This window comes from Ornithorhynchus anatinus, chromosome 1, assembly GCF_004115215.2.
Source record: "Ornithorhynchus anatinus isolate Pmale09 chromosome 1, mOrnAna1.pri.v4, whole genome shotgun sequence".
NCBI classification, from domain to species: domain Eukaryota; kingdom Metazoa; phylum Chordata; class Mammalia; order Monotremata; family Ornithorhynchidae; genus Ornithorhynchus; species Ornithorhynchus anatinus.
The window spans coordinates 121,286,810-121,312,923 of NC_041728.1; the positions used below are offsets into that span (position 1 = coordinate 121,286,810).

The 26,114-nt window shown below is 46.2% G+C and overlaps 1 protein-coding gene across 2 annotated transcripts in view; it reads right to left on the minus strand.

The window, feature by feature from the left end:
* Positions 1-25,490, minus strand: part of ST6GAL1 (ST6 beta-galactoside alpha-2,6-sialyltransferase 1) — a 215,678-nt gene extending 190,188 nt beyond the window's left edge. Inside the window, exon 1 of one of the 2 annotated variants that reach the window (XM_029059048.2) lies at positions 25,398-25,490. The gene's annotated coding sequence lies outside the window, so the exon portion shown is untranslated. Of the gene's footprint in view, positions 1-2,575; positions 3,091-25,397 lie in introns of those variants that run through there. The other variant, XM_029059039.2, reaches the window with a different exon arrangement.
* Positions 25,491-26,114: the final 624 nt, after the last annotated feature.

Below are 26,114 nucleotides of genomic sequence, written 5' to 3' on the forward strand. Positions count from 1 at the left end.
AACTGAAAAGTGATTGAAGATACACGAGAAGTGAACTGAAGTCGATACACTTAGGAAGGACAATGCTTCAGTGATACAGATCCATAGCCAAATGCTTTAATAATGGTTTGCCCCTGATGGATGAAACCTGGATTCTGAATATTTCATGTTTTTCCGACTTCTATACTTTTGCCAAGTGCTGAACAAGTAGATACTAGTTCTGACAGACTCACATAAAAAGAAAAAAAAAACAATGCTTTGTTCTCCCTCTGCTGGCTACAGAGTACTCAAATAGAGACACTTTCTCCAAAGTACTGTTGAGAACAGTAGAGGATGTTTATTGTTTTTCAAGGATGTTCTGTCATGAAAAAGCCAACTAAAGCATCCATGTCAATTTGGGGGGGCTATTCAAATATAGAGGGAAAATGGAGGGGGATGAGGGGCAAGGAGAGGAAAGAAAAATTATTATACATCAGGAAAAGACCAAAGGTGAACAAAGGAAATCTGAGGCTAAAAATAAAATATTTCTTTTCCCCAGTGAACAAACGTTTAGCATCAGCAAAGCACCAAAATACTTCTGAGTGCAACCTCAAGTTTAATAACTTTAATAACTTACTTCAGAAATTTATGCTTAGTCTTTAACACTGGTGGTTTACATACTCCTCTTCAAATTACGAGCAAAGAGACAAACACTTCCATCAGTGCATTTTTACACAACCCTAAAATTAATTAAATTTTAAATGTATGGGATTTCCAGCCTGCGGTCCCTTCTGTCATCTCATTTGCAATCTGTCAATTTACAAAAGTTGACACCAATGAATACCATTTGTAAAAATAACATACTGTCAGTAATAATAATAATGGCAATAATAATATTAATAATACTGCAGACACTGCCAGGATGAGCACAGCCCCACTGCAGCAGGAGATTGATCAATTACCCAGTTGATTAGCTTCAAATAGACAATCCAAATAGATGATTCAGGCTCCAAAACCTACTTTGGGGCCTGAACGATCCATTAGAGCTGTCTACCTGAAGGAACTCAAGCAGATAATTGCTCAAACCTCCATTCCATTTGTGAGCTCCTATGATCTAACTCTTTGATAGCCACTCTTCACAAACTGTCACAGCAAGACCGTTTCTCTCCTCCTCTCTTCTCTCTAAACTTCATTCCCATAAGAGTGTATTGAATTAAAAATGTCACCGCAGTACTCCTGAATAATAAAGTCCGAGATGACTGTTCTTTAAAACTTTTAAAAGCACCTAACTCGCCTAGAGAAACTGAAAGAGGAACCCCGAAGTGGCCTGTTTTGTGTTATAAATACACGTGTGTGAAAGATGAAATAGTTATTACCAAATCCACAAAGCAGACCACTTTTTACAGCGTGAACACATGTTGAAATTTTTCAGATGCATTCTGCGCATCAAAGATGTGAGAACAATAGCGTGCTGGGCAGAATCAATTTGGGAATTGATTAATACTAACTGCCCACCCCTTTACGTTCTAGGAAACGCTCTAAGCAAAATGTAAAGACCCAGAATTAAATCGCGTGTTCATTCTGACCCAGAGGCCTCGGCGGAACCAACACCCTCAAAACCTATTTTGACTCTGGAAGTTCAAAGTGTTTGACTGAACTCTTGAGGATGATTTTGGTTTCGCCCCTAATTTTCCTCTGCCGTTGGGAACTTGCCACGGCAAAACAAAGGGTGGCCTCCGCTCCTAATAAACCACCTTCCTCGAAGCAATTAGAAGCGATTCTGAAGGGGCAGCCAGAAAGATGAAACAAGCAGGGGCTTGTCTACCTAATTATTGTGGGAGCACGTGGGCGTCTAGAGGTGCATGACTGGCTCTTCGGGGTAGCGGTCTCCGGGATGCCCCGGCTAGCCACGGATGGCAGGGCTCCGGCGCTCGGGTGGGATAATAATCATAATAAAAACGTTGGTATTTGTTAAGCCCTTACTGTGTTCTGATCACTGTTCTAAGCGCTGGGGTAGATACAGGGTGATCAGGTTGTCCCACGTGGGGCTCACAGTCTTCATCCCCATTTTCCAGATGAGGGAACTGAGACCCACAGAAGTGAAGTGACTTGCCCAAAGTCACACAGCTATGTGAAGGAACCGGGGTTAGAACCTATGACCTCTGACTCGCAAGCCGGTGCTCTTGCCACTAAACCACGCTGCTTCTCTATCAGGGATGGGGTGGGATGGGGTGGGACGGGATGGAGTGGACGGGGTGGGATGAGGTGGGACGAGATGGGGTGGACGGGGTAGGATGGGATGGGGTGGATGGGGTGGGATGGGGTGGACAGGGTGGGATGGAGTGGGATGGGGTGGACGGGGTGGGATGGGACGGGATGGATTCCCTGGAACAGAGCAAAACCTGACCAGAGGACCCCCGACCCTTTTGGTTTTCCGGACGTGGACACTCTGGGCTCCCCAAAGGTCCCAGGCGGGTCAGGGGAGGGAAGGTAGGGGGAGAGAGAGAGTCTTGTTTTTATTTTTTTTTTCTTTTACCCTGCGGCTTTTCTTTGGATGCGTTTGGGCGGGTCGCGGGGGGGGGGGGGCTATCCGCCGGGGGTCTCTGGGGCTACTCACTCAGTCCCTGGCGGAGCGGGCGGCCGGCCTGCCGTCCTGCTGGACCGAGTGACCGAGCCCTGAGCCTCTCGTTGGGCGGGAGCCGGGCTGGCGCGGAGGCTGGAGCAGAGGCTGGAGCGGAGGCTGGCGCGGTGACAACATGGCCCGGGCCGGGAGGACGGACCCGGGGCCGGACCCGGAGGCTGCTGCCCGGCCTGCGGATCCTCGCCGGCCTTCGACACCCCTCTGTCCCCTCCCCTTATGCCCCCTCCCCCAGTACACACAGACACACACAGACACAGACACAGAGAGAGAGAGGCGAGCACACAGTCCCCCTCTTTTCCCTTTGTTAGCGCCCACCGCCTCCGGCGGCTCCTCGGGGCCCGGACTTTCTCTCTCCCCCCGCCCCAATTGCGCACAAAGACGGGGATCTTGGGGGGGCGTGGGAATGAGCCAGACCCGCCCCCCAATCAGGAGAGAGACAGAAAGAGAGTCCTGCCTCGGGGCAAGGGGAGAGAAGGGTTGAAGGGTGGGGGGAGAGAGGAGAGGAGAGAAGAGTGGGAGAGGAGGGCAGCGTCTCCGTTACTCAAATGGCAGAGGGGAGGCGAGGGCAGGGTGAGGGGGGGAGAGACCCGGGGTGGGGGGTGGGGGGAGAAGGGATGGGGTCCTCGCCCCAGTGAGGGAGGGACTGACCCCCGGGGAGACAGGGGGATAGGGGAGGGAGGAGAGGAGAGGAAGGGGAGAAGGGGAGAGGAAAGGGAGGAGAGGTAAGGAAGGAGAGAAGGGAGGAGAGGAAAGGGGGGGAGGTAAGGGAGGAGAGGAAGGAGAGAAGGGGAGAGGAGAGGAAGAAGAGAAGGGGAGAGCAAAGGGAGGAGAGGTAAGGAAGGAGAGAAGGGAGGAGAGGAAAGGGGGAGAGGTAAGGGAGGAGAGGAAGGAGAGAAGGGGAGAGGAGAGGAAGAAGAGAAGGGGAGAGCAAAGGGAGGAGAGGTAAGGAAGGAGAGAAGGGAGGAGAGGAAAGGGGGAGAGGTAAGGGAGGAGAGGAAGGAGAGAAGGGGAGAGGAAAGGGAGGAGAGGTAAGGAAGGAGAGAAGGGAGGAGACAAGAGGAAGAAGAGAAGGGGAAAGGAAGGAGAGAGGGGAGAGGAAAGAGAAAGGGGAGAGGAAAGGAAAGAGAGAAGGGAGGAGAGAGGAAGGACAGAAGGGAGGAGAGGAAGGAGAGCAGAGAGAGAGGAGAGGAAGAGGAGAGGAAAGGAAGGAGAGAAGGGAGGAGAGGAAGAAGGGAGGAGAGAAAATGAAGGAGAGAAGGGAGGAGAAGAAGAGGGAGAGGAAGGAAAGAAGGGGGAGAGAGGAGGAAGGAAAGAAAGGGGAGATGAAAGGAAGGAGAGAAGGGGAAGAGGAGAGGAAGAAGAGAAGGGAGAAGAGAGACAAGGGACAGCTCCGCCCCGCTCCATCGTCCAGGATCAGGGCTCCTATGTCCCCACAACGACCCGAGCGTCTCTCCGATGTGGGTGGGATCCCCCTCCTGGGATCTGGGGTGCGGGAAAGTTGGGGGGGGTGCAGAGAGAGGCGAGAGAACCGGGGGTGGGGGGAGGTCTGTGGGAGCCAAGGACTGGAGGCCCCTGGAGCCCCGATCAGCCGATCCCCTCCGCCCCCATTCGGCTGCAGAGGACGCGGGGAAAACTCGGGGGGTCGGGGAAGGGGAGGAGGGGGGGTCCGAGCGCCTTGCATCACCAGAAACCCGAACCAACCCCCTCAGCTTCCCAGCTCCCTTCCCACGGCCCTGCCAGGCCCGGGGCCATCTGTCAAATGGGGATTTACAATGATTTACAATGATGGTATTTGTTGCGCGCTTACTATGTGTCGAGCACTGTTCTAAGCGCTGGGGGAGCTACAGGGTAATCAGATTGTCCCACGTGAGGCTCACAGTCTTAATCCCCCTTTTCCAGATGAGGCAACTGAGGCACCGAGAAGTGAAGTGACTTGCCCAAAGTCACGGAGCGGGATTAGAACCCATGACCTCTGACTCCTCAACCCGGGCTCTTTCCACTGAGCCACCTGCTTCTCTATGGGCCAAGCGCTGTTCTAAGCTCTGAGATAGATGTGAAGCTGTGAGGTCCACAGGTTGTCTGTGAACCCCAAGTGGGATAACCCGATTACCTTCTATCTACCCCAATGCTTAGAACAGCGCTAGGCCCATAGTAAGCACTTGGCAAATACTATTATTAATAATAATTTGATTTTATTAATTAGGCGAGGATGTGACTGGGGGCGGGGGACTCCCGGACGGTGGAGGCTCTGCGGTGACCCTTCCCCCTCACTACTCAGCAATTTGGAGAAATGGGCAAGTGGGTAGCGAAGATGGTGACTTCTTCCCTTTACTCTCCCCCCACCCAGCCCCAGTCCCACAGCTCTTATGTATATATCTATTTGTCATTTGATTTATTTGTATTGATGTTTATTTGTATTAATATCTGTCTCCTCCCCCCCGCACCTCCCTAATAATAATTAAAATAATGACATTTGTTAAGCGCTTACTATGGTATCAAGCACTGTTCTAAACCCTGGGGTAGATGCAAGGTGGTGGTAATAATAATAACAATAATAATAATAATAATGTTGGTATTTGTTAAACGCTTGGTAGAAGCAGCGTGGCTCAGTGGAAAAAGGCTTGGGAGTCAGATGTCATGGGTTCGAATCCCGAATCTGCCACTTGTCAGCTGTGTGACTTTGGGCAAGTCACTTAACTTCTTGTGCTTCAGTTACCTCATCAGTAAAATGGGAATGAAGACTGTGAGCCCCACGTGGGGCATCCCGATTACCTTCTATCTACCCCAGCGTTTAGAACAGTGCTCTGCACATAGTAAGCGCTTAACAAATACCAACATTATTATTATTATTACTATGTGCCAAGAACTCTTCTAAGCGCTGGGGTAGACAGAAGGTAATCAGGTTGTCCCACGTAGGGCTCACAGATTTCATCCCCATTTTACAGATGAGGGAACTGAGGCACCGAGAAATTAAGAGACTCGCCCAAGGTCACACAGTTGACAAGCGGAGGAGCTGCAATTAGAACCCACGACCTCTGACTCCCCAGCCTGTGCTCTTTCCACTGAGCCACCATGCTTCTCGCCCGTGGGGCTCACACTCTTAATCCCCATTTGACAGATGAGGTACCTGAGGCCCAGAGAAGTGAAGTGGCTTCCCCAAGGCCACACAGCAGACAAGCGGCGGAGGCAGGATTAGAACTCATGTCCTCTGACTCCCGAAACCGTGCTCTTCCTACACTGCTACTCTAGACTGTGAGGTCGTCGTGGGTGAGGGCTGTCACACTTTATTGTTGTGTTGTACTTTCTCAAGCGCTTAGTAAAGTGCTCTGCACACAGTAGGCGCTCAATACATTCTACTGAATTAATGCATGAGGTAGTTGATCAGAGATAAATTCCTTGGGCTCCTTATCCTGCCGTGTCGTACAGGGGGGAGGGGGGGAAGAAAAAGTGACCTAAAGTTACCAGCTGCACCACCCCCTCGACACAGACATCCGCACAAACACACACTCACAAATGCTCAGGCTCCACAAATCGTTCAACAACAACAATAATAATAATGCTGGTATTTCTTAAGCGCTTTCTATGTGCCAAGCACAGTTCTAAGCGCTGGGGTAATAATAATTATGGTATTTGTTAAGTGCTTAGTACGTGTCAAACAGTGTTCTAAGCGCTGGGATAATCAGGTTGTCCCACATGGGGCTCACAGTCCCAATCCCCACAATCCCCATTTTACAGATGAGGTAACTGAGGCACCGAGAAGTGAAGTGAGTTGCCCAAAGTCACCCAGATGACAGGTGGCGGAGTCGGGATTAGAACCTACGATTTCTGACTCCTAAACCCGGGGTTTGTCCCCTGAGCCCCGCTGCTTCAGTGTAAAAAATAAAATGGTGGTATTTGTTAAGCGCTTACTATGTGTAAAGCACTGTTCTAAGCGCTGAGGGATACAAGGTAATCAGGTTGTCCCACGTGGGGCTCACAGTTTTAATCCCCATTTTACAGATGAGGTAACTGAGGCACAGAGAAGTTAAGTGACTTTCCCAAAGTCACACAGCTGGCAAGTGGATGGCAAGATGCAAATACCAACCCCGGGTCCTTCCGTCCGAGGGTCAGGAGGGCACAGAGGGAGGGAGGGAGGGAGGGTCCTGAAGATGGGCACCAGGTGTCCTAGGTGCCATGAATCCATTAATTCATTTAGTAGTATTTATTAAGCTCTTACTGTGTGCAGAGCACTGTACTAAGCGCTTAGAATGTACAATTGGGATAGAGACAATCCCTGCCCAACAACGGGCTCACAGTTTCAAAGGGGGGAGACAGAGAGCAAAACAAAACAGTACAAAACAAAACAAGCCCCAAACGAGACAAGACTTTGGCCCCCGCGGACCCAAATCCTCCGCCCCATGAGACTTTTTTTGCTGCTAAAAGTAATAATAATAATCAATACTCGCATCCACCGCCCCGACTTCGGAGCTCCCTCCCTACTCACCGTCCCTTACCTCTCCACCGAGGACCAGCCCGTCCAGTGATCAGCCCCGAGCGCTTAGTACCCTGCACCCAGTAGGCGCTCAATAAATTCGACTGAATGAATGCCCCCGGCCGCTCCCCGGTGCCCAACGTCGCCCATCACCCTGACACGGTCCTAGCCGGTCCTTTTTTCATTTATTCATTCAATCGCATTTATTGAACGCTTACTCTGTGCAGAGCACTGTACTAAGCGCTTGGAATGTACAATTCGGCAACAGATAGAGACAATCCCTGCCCAATAACGGGCTCACAGTCTCCGGACCCCAACCCCCGACCGGCTACCTACCCTGGCAGGAACCGGGAGGGCGGGATGGGCACCGGGCATCGGCTCCAGCGCCCACGGGGCAGAGTCCTGGAGAAGCCCCAGCACCGGTGGGTGGCAACGAGAGGGGAGACGCGAGGGCATCTTTTATGAGCTCCGGACTTATCATCATCATAATAATAATGATGGCATTTGTTAATAATAATAATGATAATACAGTATTTGTTAAGCACTTACTATGTGCTGAGCACTGTTCTAAGTGCTGGGGTAGATACAGGGTAATCAGATTGTCCCACGTGGGGCTCACATTTTTTAATCCCCATTTTTCAGATGAGGTAACTGAGGCACAGAGAAGTTAAGTGATTTGCCCAAAGTCACACAACAGGAAAGTGGCAGAGTCGGGATTAGAACGCACAACCTCTGACTCCCAAATCCATGCTCTTTCGACTAAGCCACGTAAGGGCTTACTACGTGCGAAGCACTGTTCTAAGTGCTAGGGGTGGTGGGGCGATACAAGGTGATCAGGTTGTCCCACCTGGAGCTCACAGTCTTCATCCCCCTTTTATAGATGAGGTAACTGAGGCACAGAGAAGTGAAGTGACTTGTCCAAAGTCACACAGCTGACAACTGGCAGGGCAGGGATTAGAACTCAGACCTCTGACTCCCAAGCCCGTATTTATTCCACTGAGCCACATTGCTTCTCTAATCATCTCTAATCATCACCATCATCATCATCATCGACCACCTTTGCCCGGTGGTTACCCTGGGCAGAGCCCAGCTCTACCTGTCCCCGACCACATAACTGAATCTAGGTACTAGACAGAGAAGCGGCTTGGCTCGGTGGAAAGATCCCGGGCTTGGGGGGTCAGAGGACGTGAGTTCTAATTCCTTCATTCAATCATATTTATTGAGCGTTTACTGGGTGCAGAGTGCTGTGCTAAGCGCTTGGAAAGCACAGTTCGGCAACAGATAGGGATAATCCCTAGCCAACCACGGGCTGGTTCTTATCCCAGCACTTAGAACAGTGCTTTGCACATATTAAGCGCTTAAAAAATACCATCATTATTATTATTATTATTATTATTATTATTATTATCCCGGGGCTGCCACTTGTCTGCTGTGGGACCTTAGGCAAATCGTTTCACTTCTCTGTGTCTCAGTTACCTCATCTGTGAAATGGGGATTGAGACTGTGAGCCCCACGTGGGACAACCTGATTACCTGTATAAGAATAATAATAATCATGGCATTTAAGTGCTTACTATGTGCCAAGCACTGTTCTAAACGCTGGGGTAGATACAAGGTAATTAGGTTGTCCCACTTGGGGCTCACAATCTTAATCCCTTTTTACATATGAGTTAACTGAGGCGCAGAGAAGTGAAGTGACACACCCAAAGTCACTCAGCAGACAAGGCACCTCCTCCAGACTGAACCCTCCCTTTCCCTCTGCCCCTCCTCCCCTCCTCATTCCCTTTCCCTCTGCTCTACCCCTCCCCACAACACTTGTGTCTATTTGTATATCTTATTTATCACTCTATTTTATTAATGATGTGTATATATCTATGATTCTATTTATCCATTTTGATGGTATTGATGCCTGACTACTTGCTTTGTTTTGCTGTCTCCCTCTTCTAGACTGTGAGCCCGTTGTTGGGCAGGGACTGTATGTGTTGCCGAATTTTACACTCCAAACGCTTAGTACAGGGCTCTGCACACAGTAAGCGCTCAATAAATATGATTGAATGAATGAATAAATTGTGGAGCTGGGATTAGAAACCAAGACCTCTGACTCTCAAGCCTGGGCTCCTTCCACTAAGCCATGCTGCTTCAGGCCCAGCGCTTAGAACACTGTTTGCCACATAGTAAGTGCTTAACAAATACCATCATTATTATTATTACTATTATTAATCCCAGACTCTGTCTTTGCCTGAGCTGCTAAAACCACGCACTTACACAGGTAAAAATCTACCAATATCCGATTCAAGGCTTACAATCGTATGGTATGCTACAGGTACACACGCAACACACTTACCTTCTGTTGGAAAACTAGTCACGCTTCATATCGTCAAACTTCAGTCTCCTTTAGTCATTCATTCAATTCAATAGTATTTATTGAGCATTTAGTATGTGCAGAGCACTGTACTAAGCGCTTGGAATGTACATTTCAGCAACAGATAGAGACAATCCCTGCCCAATGACGGGCTCACAGTCTAAACGGGATAATAGTCCCGTTCACAGTCTAATCCTTTAGACTATGAATTCATCGTGGGCAGGGACTGTCTCTACTTTACTTTCCCAAGAGTTTAGTACAGTACTCTGCCCACAGTAAACACTCAATGAGTACGACTGAATGATTGTTTATGCTTTTTTAAAAGCTCTCCAGTGAGAGCAACTCTATCCCCTCAGGAATATTCCCAATGTTTTATCACCCTGACAATCAAGAAAAAAAAAACACAAACCATATACATAATGAGATAAGTACTAGTGAGAATATTTAGCAAGAAGCGACCCTTTATAATTTTTTTTCTTTTCATTTTTTTAGGCTGGCTCTAAGTGAAACCTGTTTCAGCTTCCTCATATGCACCTGCACAAACAATATGCATCGAGAGCTATTGGGTGCACAGTGAAAGCAAGGGAGAGAGGTCTGATTTTACGACCATCACGATCGTCTCCTTTGGACCTTCGGGTTCAGAAATGACTCTAGGCAGTCAGTGGCCATCAAGGACATTAATCTAATCCTCATTCCGCCCCCAACAGCCCTATCTCCCTGGAAAACAGATCTGCAAAGCTGGCCTGGGGGGATAAAGTCAGTTACTTGCCTTCCTCTTCTCTCCTGCGGGCTGCTAACACAGTCCCACTTCTCCCTCGGGTGGAAAGACTGGATAATCCTGGGCAGGGGAAGCAGCGTGGCCGGGAAATTGTCAAGACTGCTAGGTTCTAATCCCACCTCTTCAAGTCGCTTGATTTATCTGTGTCTCAGCTTCCTCATCTGCAAAATGAGGTAAAATTCCTCTCCCACTTAGACTGTGAGCCCCATGTGGGCAGAGATTGTGTCAAATACGACTGCATTAAATCTACCCAGCACTAAACTTAGCACACAGTAAATGCCTAAAAAATACCACAGTTATTATCAGCCTCTCCATCTCTGCCGGTCCACAATGCTATGGTATCCAGTAGACTGTAATTCACTGTGGGCAGAGAATGTCTGTTATATTGTTGAAATGTACTCTCCCCCAAGAGTTTAATACAGTGCCCTGCACACAATAAGCAATCAATACATACGATCGGACAGCCATAGAAGCTGAAACGGGGAAACTGTCAAAGCCAGCAGGACCTCCAGTGGTGGCAAGGCAGTGATGGTGTATCAATGTTGAGCAGATCACAGTAAATCATCTCCATCTCTGGCCCAAGCAAAACACACATCTTTCTTTTGCACATCCTTACCTGGAAGCCACAGAATAACCTGCTAGGGAAATCTGACCCATTGGCAAAGACATTCAGAGCTAGTAGACTCATTCGTGTTTACTCTACTGTACTCTCCCAGCTGCTTAACTCTGCACAGAGTAAGCACTCAGAAAATATTAGTGGTTAATTGAAAGCTACCACTAAATTTTGTTAGATTATCAGCTTCACATGGGACTAAACTCATTTTGAGCAGGGAATATGTCATATTGTGTTGTACTCTCAAGGTCTTCGTACAATGCTCTGCACACAGTAAACGCTCAATAAATATGAATGACTGATAGGGAATCCTGCTTGTATCTACCCCTGTGTTTGGCCCATGGTACGAACAGTATTTAAGCACTTACCGACTGCAGAGCCTTTTACTTAGCATTGGGAGAGGATACACAGTGGGAAATTAGACACAGTCCCTGTCCCTCAGGAAGCTTGCAATCTAACATAGTAAGTGCTTAAATAATAATGGTAATAATAATGTGTAAGCTCTGATCGTCAGAATGCAGTGTCCATGGAGTATAAAGTTCTAGGTCTATTTGAAAGCTTATAGGACAAAGATTCTTTCCAATTCTTTGCGACTTGAATCTTTGGACTTGTAGCTTCTTTAGCAGTTTCACCAGTGGCATTTAAAAGAAGCACCTAAAAGCAGATGGCAGTACAGGATCTCTACTTGCTAGATTGAGCCAGGCCCTGAATCCCAATTATGAAGACATGCTGAGGCCTTGGCAAGGGGCCACTCGTCAAGGGCAGGGAAACGTGTCCACTGACTCTGTCGTATTGGGCTCTCCCAAGCATTTAGTAAAGTGTTCTACACACAGTAAATGCTCAATAAATACCACTGATGTATTAAGAATTCAAATGGAGAGGTTAAGAAGAAGGGAGGGGTGGAAGTAGAGGATACAAAGGGAATGCAGTTCCTCCCTTCGATTGGAAGCTGAGCTGTTGGTGTCCAAGAGAGGGGAGCACATTCTCTCCAACACCCTTTCCCCACACTGCTGCTTCATAAGGAAAAATGGTAAGGAAATTAGACGGAAATGGAAATGAAAGGACAGTCGGGAAATTGTAACCCGTTCAACTGTTGGCTCCATGGAGACCGAGACCATGTCTATCTACTTACTCTTGTGTTCTCTCTCAGTGCTCTGCATAACAGTAAGCATTCAATAAAACACCACTGATTGATTGATCCACTGGGAGAGCAATCCTAAAGGTGCAAATGTGACTGCATCAGGTACAGTGTTAGAATATGTGTGTGATAGTCTTAGTGCCAGCGTGGCTCAGTGGAAAGAGCTTGGGCTTCGGAGTCAGAGGTCATGGGTTTGACTCCCAGCTCTGCCACTTGTCAACTGTGTGACTGTGGGCAAGTCACTTAACTTCTCTGTGCCTCATTTACCTCATCTGTAAAATGGGGATTAACTGTGAGCCTCACGTGGGACAACCTGATTACCCTGTATCTACCCCAGCACTTAGAACAGTGTTCTGCACATAGTAAGTGCTTAACAAATACCAACATTATTATAATGCCAAAACTGTTGTAAAATGGTGAGTGAAGGTGGGATAAACTTAGGCAGGGTAGGCAAAACAAACACTTTCAGGATCCGCTTAAGTCTAAGTCAAATAATATGACAGTGGTGTGCTGTTGAGAAACCACGGCTGCCAAAAGATTAGCCTGCTGTGCAGCAGAGATGGTGGGGCTTTTACAAACATCAGAAAAATCGTGGTTAGGGGTGTTAGAATCACACATAGCAACACACTCTAAAAGCACATTCTCCTCAAAGCCAATCCCCTCATGTAGACAGTAGGCTTCCCTGGAACATAGGGGTTGTGTCCTGAAGACCCCCATGAGACAGAAAACCCATGTGGTAGTATTCACTCCTGCTCCCACAATTTGAAAATAATTTATGTCTCCTTGTGTCTCCCATTAAATTTCCAACTTCTTGATGGCAGGGGCTAGATCTTATCTTCTCTCAAGGATTTAGTACAGTGTTCTGCAAGCAGAATAAATACTATGCACTTTTATGTATATGCTGGTCTTTTCATATAGGCATTCAGTGGTCAGACATCAACCTTGAATTTGAAGACCAGGTAGAGAGAGAGAAAAAAATATATACAAGGGTGATAACTTGGAAAACAAAAATATTATCAGAGGCTAAATTAGTGTGTGTTTGTGTATATCTATATCTACAAATAGAGAGAGAGAGAGAGAGAGAGAGATATGCACACCCACTGCTGATTAGTTGGAAAAAGCCATAATCAGATAGAACATAGGAGGATATAAATAGAGTAAAAGATACGTACAACAACCAGTCACAAGTGGCCCTGAAAACAACATGTGATTACCACTGAACATTAACTGCAAAGTATTGCATTTCCTTATTGACTGTGTTGGAAAATACATGTGTGACTTATACACAGAGAAAGGAACAGAGACAAACCATTTAAAATATAAGATCACAATCAATAAGTGGTATTTGTTGGGCATTTACCTTGTATAGAGCACTGTACTAAGTGCTTGGGAGAATTCAGTGCAGTTGATAGACATGAACCCCACCCTTGACGAACTTGTCTAATAGGAGAGGCAGACATTAAAATAAATAAATTACAGAGATGGGAAGCAAGGAAGTATAAAATATGGGGATGGGGGTGGGGTTCCTAAATCCTGAGTGCGTGGGAGGCAAAGTCATCACCTTGATTCTATTGATTGCCATTGTTCTTGTCTGTCTGTCTCCCCCGATTAGACTGTAAACCCATCACAGGGCAGGGACTGTCTCTGTTACCGATTTGTACATTCCAAGCGCTTAGTACAGTGCTCTGCACATAGTAAGCGCTCAATAAATACTATTGAATGAATAGAGTGAGGGGGATGGGAGCTTAGTCAGGGAAGGGTTCCTGGAGGAGGTAGGAGTTGAGAAGGGCTTTGGGTGTAGTCTATCAGATATGAAGGGGCAGGGAGTTTCAGGCTGGAGAGAGGGTGTGAACAAGGAGTTGATGGTAGGAGCGAAGTGTGAGGATGGGGTTGTGGTGGGAAAGGAGCAAGAGTAAGTAGTGAGAACTATTGATTTAGGGCTGTGAATCTGATGGTGAGGGCTTTCTGCTTCAGGCACAGATGGATGCGCAATGGAGAGATGTGCCTGCAACGATTTTTTAGAAAAACGATCTGGATGGCAGAGTGAAGTATGGATTGGCGAGGGGAGGGGCTAGAGGCAGAGAGATCAGGGAGGAGTATCCATTGTCTATTCTCTCCTATTTAGAATGCAAGTCCTGTGTGCAACATTGTGTCCACCTGATTAACTTTTATCTACCCCAGCCCTTAGTTACAGTACTTGGCACATGGTTATTATTAACTAAGCCTTTAAATACCACAATTACTACTTTCATTATTATTCTCACAGCATTCACTCAGGGAGCTCATTCAAGCATATATTTACAACTATCTTCTCTAAGTAGATTACTTCTCTCCTGGTACTCAATGGTGTGTTTCTCACTGCCTCTCAGATATGTCGAGCTGGATACCCACTGCACCTCAAACTCATCATATCCAAAACTGAACTTGTCATCTGTCATTCATTCATCCACTCGTATTTTTTTAGCATTTACTATGGGCCAAGCATTGTACTAAGCGCTTGGGAGAGTAAAAAACAACAATAAACAGATATTTCCTGCCTACGGCAAGCTTATAGTCTGGAGGGGGGGTAACAGACATTAAAAGAAATAAAAATTACCAATATGTACATAAGTGTTGTGGGGCTGGTAGGGGGGATGAATAAAGGGAGCAAGTCAGGGTGACGCAGAAGGGAATGAGAGAAGAGGGAAGGAGGACTTAGTCAGGGAGGCCTCTTGGAGGAAATGTGCCTTCAATAATGCTTTGAATTGGGTGGGGGAAGGAGAGGGGTAATTGTCAGATTTGAGGAGGGAGGGCATTCCAGGCCAGAGGAAGGATGTGGGGAGTGGGAGAAGAGGAAAGGAGAGCTTAGTCAGGGAAGGCCTCCTGGAGGAAATGTGCCTTCAATAAGGCTTTGCAAGGGGGGTGGGGGGAAGGGGTTATTGTCAGATTTGAAGAGGGAGGGCATTCCAGGCCAGAGGAAGGATGTGGGTGAAAGGTCGGTGGCAAGATAGGCAAGGTCGAGGTGCAGTGAGAAGTTTAGCATAACAGGAGCAAAGTGTGTGGGCTGGGTTGTAGAAGGAGAGTAGCAAGCAGCATGGCCCAGTGGAAAGAGCCCGGTTTTGGGAGCCAGATGTCATGGGTTCGAATCCGGACTCTGCCACCTGCCAACTGTGTGACTGTGGGCAAGTCACTTAATTTCTCTGTGCCTCAGTTACCTCATCTGTAAAAATGGGGATGAAGACTGTGAGCCTCATGTGGGACAACCTGATTATCCTGTATCTACCCCAGCGCTTAGAACAGTGCTCTGCACATAGTAAGTGCTTAACAAATATCAACATTATTATTATTATTAGCAAGGTGAGGTAGATGGAAGCAAGGTGACAGTGTTTTAAAGCCAGTGGTGAGTTTTGTTTGATGCGGAGGTGGATGGACAACTACTGGAGTTCCTTGAGGAGTACTCTTCTCCTTACTTTCCAATCCCTATTGTTAAATAAATTATAGATATGTACATAAGTGCTGTGTGGCTGAAGGGGGGCGGTGAATAAAGGGCCAAGAGGCCTTCCCTGACTAAGCCTTCCTTTTCTCCTCTGCATCATCCGCTCTCCCTTTATTCCTTCCCCTCCGCCTCCAAACAGTCCCTCAGCACTTATGTACATATCTGTAATTTATTTAATGTTCGTCCTCCCCTCTAGACTGTAAGCTCGTCAGGGAATGTGTCTATTGTTATATTGTACTTTCTGCATACAATACAGTGCTCTGCACACACTAAGCACTCAATAAATATGACTGAATGAATGGTGCAAATTCATTCATTCATTCAATCATATTTATTGAGCACTTACTGTGTGCAGAGTACTTGAAAAGTACAGTTAGGCAACAGATAGAGATAATCCCTACCCAACAACCGGTTCACTGTCTAGAAGGAGGAGACAACAAAACAAAACAAGTAGACAGGCATCAATAGCATCAAAATAGATAAATAGAATTATAGATATATGCACATCATTAATAAAATAAATAGAATAATAAATATGTACAATTATACACAAGTGTTGTGGGGCAGGGAAAGGGGCAGAGCAAATTGAAGTGCAAGGGTGATGTAAAAGGGAGTGGGAGAAGAGGAGAGGGCTTAGTTGAGGAAGGTCTCTTCATCATCGAGATGTGCCTTCAGAAAAGGTTTTGAAGGTGGGGAGAGCGATTGTCCGATATGAAGAGAAGGGCGTCCCAGACAACAGGCAGGATGTGGGCAAGAGGCTGGCAGAAATATAGACGAGATTGAGATACAGTGAGTAGGTTGACAGAAGAGCAAAGTGTGCAGGCTCGGTGGTAGTACAAAATCAGGGAGGTTAGGGCTTTGAAACTGGTGGTAAGGAGTTTTTGTTTGAAACTCTCTCTTCTGCAACATCAACACACTTGGATCTGTACACTTTAAGCACATGGTATTCACCCCACCTTCATCACCACAGCACTTACGTCCTATTTTTTCCTTTTTCCCCTATCTGATAAGAAGCGTGGCTCAGTGGAAAGAGCCCGGGCTTTGGAGTCAGAGGTCATGGTTTCGAATCCCGACTCTGCCACTTGTCAGCGGTGTGACTGTGGGCAAGTCACTTCACTTCTCTGTGCCTCAGTTACCTCATCTGTAAAATAGGGATTAAGACTGTGAGCCCCACGTAGGACAACCTGATTCCCCTGTGTCTACCCCAGTGCTTAGAACAGTGCTCTGCACATAGTAAGCGCTTAACAAATACCAACATTATTATTATTATTAACATTTCAATTTCACTATGCCTGTTCCAGAAGGCCCAAAATTTAGAAGGCCCATCCTTCACTCTCTTTCAGTTCTTATTTCAGTTCTTTCAATTCACTCTAAGTCCTCCAATCAGTCTTGAGAGCTTACTGTGGACAGAGCTCTATACTAAGAACTTGGGAGAGTATACAATCCCCATCCAATTTTCTCAACTCATCCTGTCCCACTTAGCCTCCATATCCAAACTACTTTGCCTTGATGATGAAATTGGCACCCTCATCACCACCCTCTCTACTGAACTCAACTCACTAGCTCCCTTATCCCCCTGTCATTCTCATACCATTCATTCATTCAATAGTATTTATTGAGTGCTTACTATGTGCAGAGCACTGTACTAAGCACTTGGAATGTACAAATCGGTAACAGATAGAGACAGTCCCTGCCCTTTGACGGGCTTACAGTCTAATTGGGGGAGACAGACAGACAAGAACAATGGCAATAAATAGAATCAAGGGGAAGAACATCTCATTACTAGCCACAGCCCTGGATCACCTACACAGCCTGCCTTCTTTGCTCTTATGCACAAACTGCAGCATACTGCTGGAGGAAATCTAAATATCAGGCCCACCTCATCCATTTCAAGTTTATCCTTGCGTGCTTTAACTCTGGCCAGAAAAATAATTTTTCCACCTTTATGGACACACATACCCATTGCCCTCGCCAGTTGTTCCAGATGTTCAACTCCCTCCTCAGGCCCCCTGTCTCCCTGCCTCCCCCATTCCTTGTCCCCAATGACCTGGCCATTTATTGTCAATTTCCTTAATGTAGTATCAGGAGTGAGCTCTCTAAAATCACCCCTGCCCCTCCTCAGTCCCTCCTCTTTCCGGCCTCCCTTCAACCTACCCATCCTTCCCGGCAGTATCTCTAGAGGCGATCTCCTGCCTCCTCTCAAAAACTACACCCTCCTCCTGCCCAATCATCCCCATTCCTTCATACCTTATCAAAAACTCTTGCCCCCTCTCTTCTTCCCTTCCTAACAGCCATCTTTAACTGTTCACTCTCCAGCGGCTTCTTCCCCACTGCTTTCAAACATGCCCAGGTCGACCTTATCCCTAAAAAAATACTCCTTGACCTCACAGTTCCCTCCAGTTCGCCCCATCTCCTTCCTTCCATTCCTCTCTAAACACCTTGAGTGAGCTGTCTACCCCATTGTCTCAAATTCCTCTCCTCCAATTCTCTTCTTGACCCTCTCCAATCCGGCTTCCGTCCCCTTCACTCTACAGAAACAACCCTCTCAAAGTTCACCAATGATTTCCTCCTTACCAAATCCAACGGCCTCTACTCCACTCTAATCCTTCTCTTCAACACTGTCGACGCCACCACCCCCCTTTCTTCTGGATACATTATCCAATCTTGGCTTCACTGACACTATCCTCCCCTGGTTGTCCTCCTATCTCTCTGGCTGTTCATTCTCAGTCTCCTTTGTGGGTTCCTCCTCTGCCTCCCACACCTTAACTGTGGGGATCTCTCAAGGTTCAGTTCTGGGTCCCCTTCTATTCTCCATCTAAATCTACTCCCTTGAAGAATACATTCACTCCCATGGCTTCAACTACCACTTCTATGCCAATGATACCCAAATCTACATCTCCAGCCCTGATCACTCTCCCTCTCTGCAGTCTCGCATTTCCTCCTTCCTTCAAGGCATCTCGACTTGGATGTCCTTCTTTCACCTGATATGTCCAAAACAGAACTCCTTATCTTCCCACCTAAATCCTGTCCTCTTCCTGACTTTCCCATCACTGTAGATGGCACCACCATCCTTCCTGTCTCACTAGCTTATAACCTTGGCATTATTCTGACTCTTCTCTCTCATTCTCATGTAGAGAAACAATGTGGCTTAGTGGAAAGAGCATGGGGTTGGCAGTCAGAGGTCATGGGTTCTAATCCCAGACCCGCCACTTGTCAGATGTGTGACTTTGGGCAAGTCATTTAACTTCTCTGTACCTCAGTGACTTCATCTGTCAAATGGGGATTAAGACTGTGAGCCCTAAATGGGACAACCTGATAACCTTGTATCTACCCCAGCACTTAGAAGAGTGCTTGACACATAGTAAGCACTTAAATACCATCATTATTATTCAACCCACATGTTCAGTCCACCACTAAATCTTGTTGGTCCCACCTTCACAACATCACTAAAATCCTCCCTTTCCTCTCCATCAAAGCTGCTACTGCATTAATCCAGTCACTCATCCTACCCATCTTGTATTAGTGAATCAGCCTCCTTGCTGACTTCCCAGCCTCCTGTCTCTCCCTACTCCAGTCAATACTTCACTCTCCTGCCTGGATCATTTTTCTTCAAATACATTCTAGATATGGCTCCCCACTCATCAAAAAACTCCAGTGGTTGCCCATCCAACTCCACATCAACAAAAAACTCACCATTGACATAAATAATAATAATAATGTTGGTATTTGTTAAGTGCTTACTATGTGCAGAGCACTGTTCTAAGCGCTGAGGTAGATATAGGGTAATCAGGTTCTCCCACGTGAGGCTCACAGTCTTAATCTCCATTTTACAAATGAGGTAACTGAGGCACAGAGAAGTTAAGTGACTTGTCCACAGTCACACAGCTGACAAGTGGCAGAGTCGGGATTCAAACTCATGACCTCTGACTCTCAAGCCCGGGCTCTTTCCACTGAGCCACGCTGCAAAACACTCTATCACCTTGTCCTCTCTTACCTCCTCGCTACTCTCTACTACAACCCAGGCCACACACTTCACTCCTATAAAGGTAACCTTCTCACTATGTCTCAATCTCATCTATCTCTCTGCGGACCCCTCACCCACATCCTGCCTCTGTTCTGGAATGCCCTCCCTCCTCAAATCCAACAGATAATCACTCTCCCCCACCTTGAAAGCCTTACTGAAGGCACATCTCCTCCAAGAGGCCTTCCCTAAGCCCCCCTTTCCTCTTCTTCCACTCCCTTTTGTTTCACCCTGATTTGCTCCCTTTGTTCCCCCCCCCCCACAGCCCCACAGCACTTATGTACATATCTGTAATTTATTTATTTGTATTAATGTCTGTCTCTGCCGCCCTCCCAGACTGTAAACTTTCTATAGGCAGGAAATGTGTCTATTGTTGTACTGTACTCTCCCAAACACTTAGTACAGTGCTCTGCACACAATAAGTGCTCAATACGATTGATTGAATGAATGATTGAGAATACAATAAAATCAATCAACAGACTCCTTGCCCTTGAGAAATTACTTGAAAATTGCCCTCTCTAAAGTCAACAATGACCTTCTTGTTGCCTGATTTAAATAGCCTCTACTCCATACTCACTTTCCTCAACCTCTCAGCTGCCTTTGACACTCTGCACCACCTCCTTTTCCTGGAAACATCTAGCTCTAGCTTTACTGACACTGTCCAATGCCTGTGGAGAAGACAGACACTAAAGTATCTCCCCCAGAGCTAAGAACAGTGCTTGGCACATAGTAAGCACTTAACAAATACCATCCTTATTGTTATTATTATTGAATCACCATTGGGTGGTGCAAAGGGTTTAATCACTCAGTGGTATTTACAGAACGTTTACTGTGTGAAAAGCATTATACTAAACACTTGTGAGAGTATTATACTATAGAGTTAGCAGGCATGATTCCTGCCCACAAGGAGTTTACAGTCTCTTGGGTGACAGAGACACTGAAGTAGGTTGGACAAAGGGGAAATATCAGGGTTAAAGGATATGGACACAAGTGCTGTGAGGCTGCGAGTTGGGTGAATACCAAGTACTTAAGGGAACAAGTCGAAGTTCACTGACAATGCAAAAAAGAGAGAGAGAGAGAGAGAGAGAGAGAGAGAGAGAGAGAGTTTCAAACAAAAATTCCTTACAATCAGCCTTAAAGCTTTCAATCACCATGCCCCCTCTTACCTTACCTACCGTGCTTGGCACATACTAAGCGCTTAACAAATACCAACATTATTACCTTTCCTCTCTGATTTCCTGCTACAATCCAGCCCACACACTTTACACCTCTGTCAACCTACTCACAGTACCTTGATCTCGTTTTACCTCGCTACCCACCTCTCGCCTATGTCTTGCTTCTGGTCTGTAATACTCTTCCTCTTCATATTCAACAAGTGATCACTCTCCCCACATTCAAAACTTGTTAAAAGCATATTTCCCTCAAGAGCCTTTCCCTCACTAAGCCCTTTGCACTTTAGCCACTCTTAAATAAAGTGTGCAAATCCTCTTCTCTCACTCCCTTCTCCATTGGCCTTGTACTTAGATTTGCACACTTTATTCACTCCTCCTTTAGCCACATAGCACTTATGTACACCTCCATAATTTATTTACATTGATGTTTGCCTCCCCCTCTAGACTGTAAGCTCACTGTGGGGAGGATTTGACACTGGATATGTGGGTTGAATGAAAGAGATGAGTCCTGGATAACACAAAGGTTATAGGCTTGTGGGACAGGGAGGATGGTGGGATTGTTTACAGTGATGAGAAAGACTGGGGAAGGATAGGATTTGGGTGGAAAGGTGAGTTTTGTTTTGGATGTGTTAATTTTGAGGTGACAGTGGAACATTCACATAGAGATGTCCTGAAAGCAGGAGGAGAGTGTGACTGCAGAGAAGGGGGGAGATATGTTTTAAAAATCATTTACAGTGAGCTAGATTCTAGTGGAAGCTGTGGAAGTGAATGCATTCTCCAAGGGAGTGGGTGTAGATGGAGAATGAAAGGGGATCCAGAACTGAGCCTTGAGGGACTCCCACAATTACAGGGTGGGAGGCAAAAGAGAAGCCTGTGAAAGAGACAGAAGATACTGAGAAGGAGCAGCAAGAGATGGGCAGGGAACCAGGAGTTGTACAGTGCTGGTGAAGCTAGAGCTAGATGTTTCCAGGAAAAGGAGGTAGTACACAGTGTCAAAGGCAGCTGAGATGTTGAGGAGAATTAGTACAGTGTTGAGGCTATGTAGATTAGGCAACAAGAAGGTCACTGACCACCTTAGAGAGAGCAGTTTTCATGGAGTGAAGCATGTGGAAACCAGCTTGGAAGAATTCAATGAGAAAATTAATAATAATTATGGTCTCTGTTAAGCGCTTACTATGTACCAGACACTGTACTAAGCACTGGGATAGATACAAGCAAATCGGGTTGGACACAGTCCTTGTCCCTCACAGGGCTCATAAATCCTCATCCCTAGTTTACAGATGAGGTAAATGAGGCACAGAGAAGTGAAGTGACTTGCCCAAGGCCACACATCAGACAGAAGAGTGTGATTAGATCCAATGACCTTCTGACCCCCAGACCCACGCTCTATCCACTAAGCCATCCTGCTCCTCTAGAAGAGAGGAGAGAAAGTCGAGACTAGAATCCTTATAAGCAGGGCTGTTGTCTACCAACTCCACTGTACTGTATCTCCCAAATATTGAGTACAGGGGGTTCTCCCAAACACGTGATTCTCTCCTTCCTCCACACCCAAGTAAGCAACTCCCTGGTTCAACACTCATAATTACTGCAGTTAGATAATATCAGCTAATCATATTTATTAAGCCCTTGCTGTGTGCAGAGCACTGCACTAAGCACTTAGAAGAGTACAATATGACAGAAAAGACACATTCCCAGCCCATGACAAGCTTAGAGCCTACAGCGGGTGCAAACATTTATATAAATAAAATAAATTATGTACATAAATGCTATGGAGCTGGGGGTGGGAGGAATGAATAAAGGTGACCGTTGAACCCTCGCCCATGTCCCGCTTCTGGCCTGGAATGCTGTCCCTTCTCAAATCTGACAGGCAAATTATTCTCTCACCCTTCAAAGCCCTGTTGAAGGCATATCTTCTCTTAGAGGCCTTCCTGGACCAAGCCTTCTTTCCTCTTCTCCCTCTTCCTTCTGTGTCACACTGACTTGCTCCCTTTATTCATCCCCTCTCCCAGCCCCACAGCACTTACATAAATTTCTTAGAACAGTGCCCTGCATACAGGAAGCGCTCAATAAATACAATTGAATGAATGAAATACAATTGAATTTATATAACAGAATGATAGATTGAATATGTGGGTTGAGTGAGAGAGAGGTGGCAAGGATAATTCCAAGGTTATGGGCTTGAGAGACAGGAAGGATGGTGGGATTTCAGGGGAAGAACAGGGAAAACCATGTTAAGATAAGGGTGGTTAAGACAAGGAGCTCTGTTTTAGACATGTTGGTGGGACATCCAAGTAGAGATGTCTTGAAGACAGGAGGAAATGTGAGACTGCAGAGAGGGAAAGAGACCAGGGCTGGAGATGTAGATTTGAGATCCATGCACACTGAGGTGGTAGTTGAAGCCATGAGAGCGAATGAGTTCCCAAGGCAGTGGGTATAGATGGATAATGGAAGGGGACCCAGAATTGAACCTTGAGGGACATCTACAGTTAGGGGGTGGGAGGCAGAGAAGAGATCCATGAAGGAGATTGAGAATGAGTGGCCAGAGAAGAGGACCAGGAGAGGACCATGTCAGTGAAGCCGAGTTTGGATAGTGTTTCCAGGGGAAGGGGGAAGTCAACAGTATCGAAGGCAGCTGAGAGATGGAGGAAGATTAGGATGGAGTAGAGGCCATTGGATTTGGCAAGAAGGAGATCATTGGTGACCTTTGAGAGGGCAGTTTGTGTGGAGTGAAGGGAATGGAAGCCAGATTGCAAGGGGTCAAGGAGAGAAGTGGAGAGATTATAGAGTTAGTTTACTCACTGATTTTTGTAGCTCCTGATACTCCTCCCTTCAGTCTATACCCCATTCTGCTGTCCCGATTATCTTCCTGAAATATTACTCCACACTCTGCTCCACCCAGTGGTATTTACTGAGCCCTTACTATGTGCAGAGTACTGTACTAAGCATTTGGAAGAGTACAAGACAACAGAGTTGGTAGGCATGATCCCTCCCCACAAGGACCTTAAAGTATAGAGGTTCTCCTTATAACTGGCTTCAAGACACCCTACTAATTTTCTCCACCTCAGATATCACTTCTCTTCATATGCTATTCTGCAGATAGCACTCCCGGCTCCCCCTAAACTCATCCTCTGTTACTCTCAAATCACTAACTTCTTGCTGGTTCTCCAGGCTGAAATTGCAGGAAGTCTTCCCAGAATAATCTATTTAGGGTGCTTGTTCTTTCTCCTGCCCTCATTATTGTTAAATTTTTTGTATGCCTGCCTCATCCCTGAGATTATAAACTCCCTATGGACAGGAATGTGCCTTTTGCTTCTCCTCTACTTTCCCAAGCCATTAATATGGTAGTCCAATAAATATCAGAACTGCTTTCCAACCAAATTAGGCAATAGAAAAACCCAGGTTAAACAGAACCCTGGGAGGCAAAAGCAATCTGACTTGTGATAAAGTTCTGTCTGTGGCTTCGACTCAGGTAATACACAGTGTTCACTCTATTATGTCTGTGTTCCATATGAAAACAATTGCAAATATAAACACACCCACAGGAACATCTATTTGTATGCATTTGTAATTAAGCATTTGTTACACACTTACTATAATGATAATGATGGTATTTGTTAAGCACTTTAAGAGCACAGATTTGGGAGTCAGAGGTCATGGGTTCTAATCCTGGCTCTGCCACTTATCAGCTGTGTGACTTTGGGCAAGTCACTTAACTTCTCTGTGCTTCAATTCTCTAATCTGGAATATGGGGATTAAGACTGTGAGCCCCATGTGAGACAACTTGATTACCTTGTATCTACCCAGCGCTTAGAACAGTGCTTGGCACATAGTAAGCACTTAACAAATAACAAAATTATTATTATTTTGTACCAAGCACTGTTCTTAGCGCTAGAGGTGATAGAGCAGAGCCAGGATTAGAACCCATGACCTCTGACTCCCAACCCCATCCTCTTTCCACTGAGCCATGCTGCTTCTGTATAAGCATGTAACTATATAACTATACAACACTGTATAAACCCCAGACCTGGATACCTTAGCTTGGATATATTTATAATATTGCTTAAGAAACACATATTTTACATAATAGTACATATACTAATTTTTTTCTTCCTGCATATCCATTCAATTTCCCTTTAATTTACTCCAATCCCAAATCAACGTGGCAAATTGTGTGCCATCGTTATTTTCACTTCATCATCCAAACACAACTGCAATAAATATTACACATTTGCACACACGTTATAAGATTACTATGGAAAAAAACCCCCATCATTCCCTTTCAACTTCTGCTCCTTTCACACACATGGAATGCAAATCACAAAACAGCCAGTTCGTTTGCACTTGTGTGCTGTTATCTTCACCAAGCCCCTTCCCCAGCCCCACACCCTGCTTTTTTAAAAACAAACAAAAATAAGCCTCCAACACTTTCACACGACCACCAAATTGTATTTTTCAAACTCTGGGGGTTGGGAATTTGAAAAACAAATACCTGTGCTTTGATTCTAACAAATCTACGAGGCTATGGGTTCTAACCCTGTGAAAACAGCTGTTTTGGAAACAGCTCCATAAAGTAGAGAAAACGTTATGTGGAGCATAAGATTGTTTAGTTGGGAGGACAAAATAAGGGGCATTTGATGTTCAGATTTTTGTTTTGTTTTGTTCCATCCCTCTGGCAAAACCGAGCTCAGCAGGAATAGATTAAGATTTCACGGATGACTTTCAAGATTAACACTGAGGCTCCAGAAGTCCCCCAAGAGGTTTCATCCTACCTTTCTGAAAGAGATCCTGAGCAGGGAAGTGGAGTTTGAAGAGATTTTCAGGTTCCTCCCGCAGACTGTCACCTCTGCTTCCTTTCTCTGGGTCCTGATGGTAAATAAGCAGCAGCTGGCTGAGCTCGTGAGTTCCTGTACTCTGTTCCGGCCTGACCTCACCTCTCTTGGGAAGAATTTGGAATGGTACCTCTATGGTCGTACCGGTTTTGTCCCCGGTAGAAGTACATTTTTAAGGTGGACACTCCTGCCCCAACCCAATACTCCAAATCCACCCTATTCTGTCAGTGACAGCAAGTAAATCCCTACTCGGAGAAGCAGCGTGGCTCAGTGGAAAGAGCCGGGGCTTTGGAGTCAGAGGGCATGGGTTCGACTCCCGGCTCTGCCACTTGTCAGCTGTGTGACTGTGGGCAAGTCACTTCATTTCTCTGTGCCTCAGTTCCCTCATCTGTAAAATGGGGATTAAAAGTGTGTGAGCCCCACGTGGGACAACCTGACTACCCTGTATCTCCCCTAGTGCTTAGAACAGTGCTCGGTACCTAGTAAGCGCTTAACAAGTACCAACATTATTATTATTATTACTCCACCACCGGCGGAGTAAATACCATCGTTGTTATTATTATGTGACCTTGGGCAAGTCATTTGTTTCTAATCTTGGCTCCACCCCTTGTCTGCTGGGTGACCTTGGGCAAATTATTTTAATTCTCTGTGCCTCAC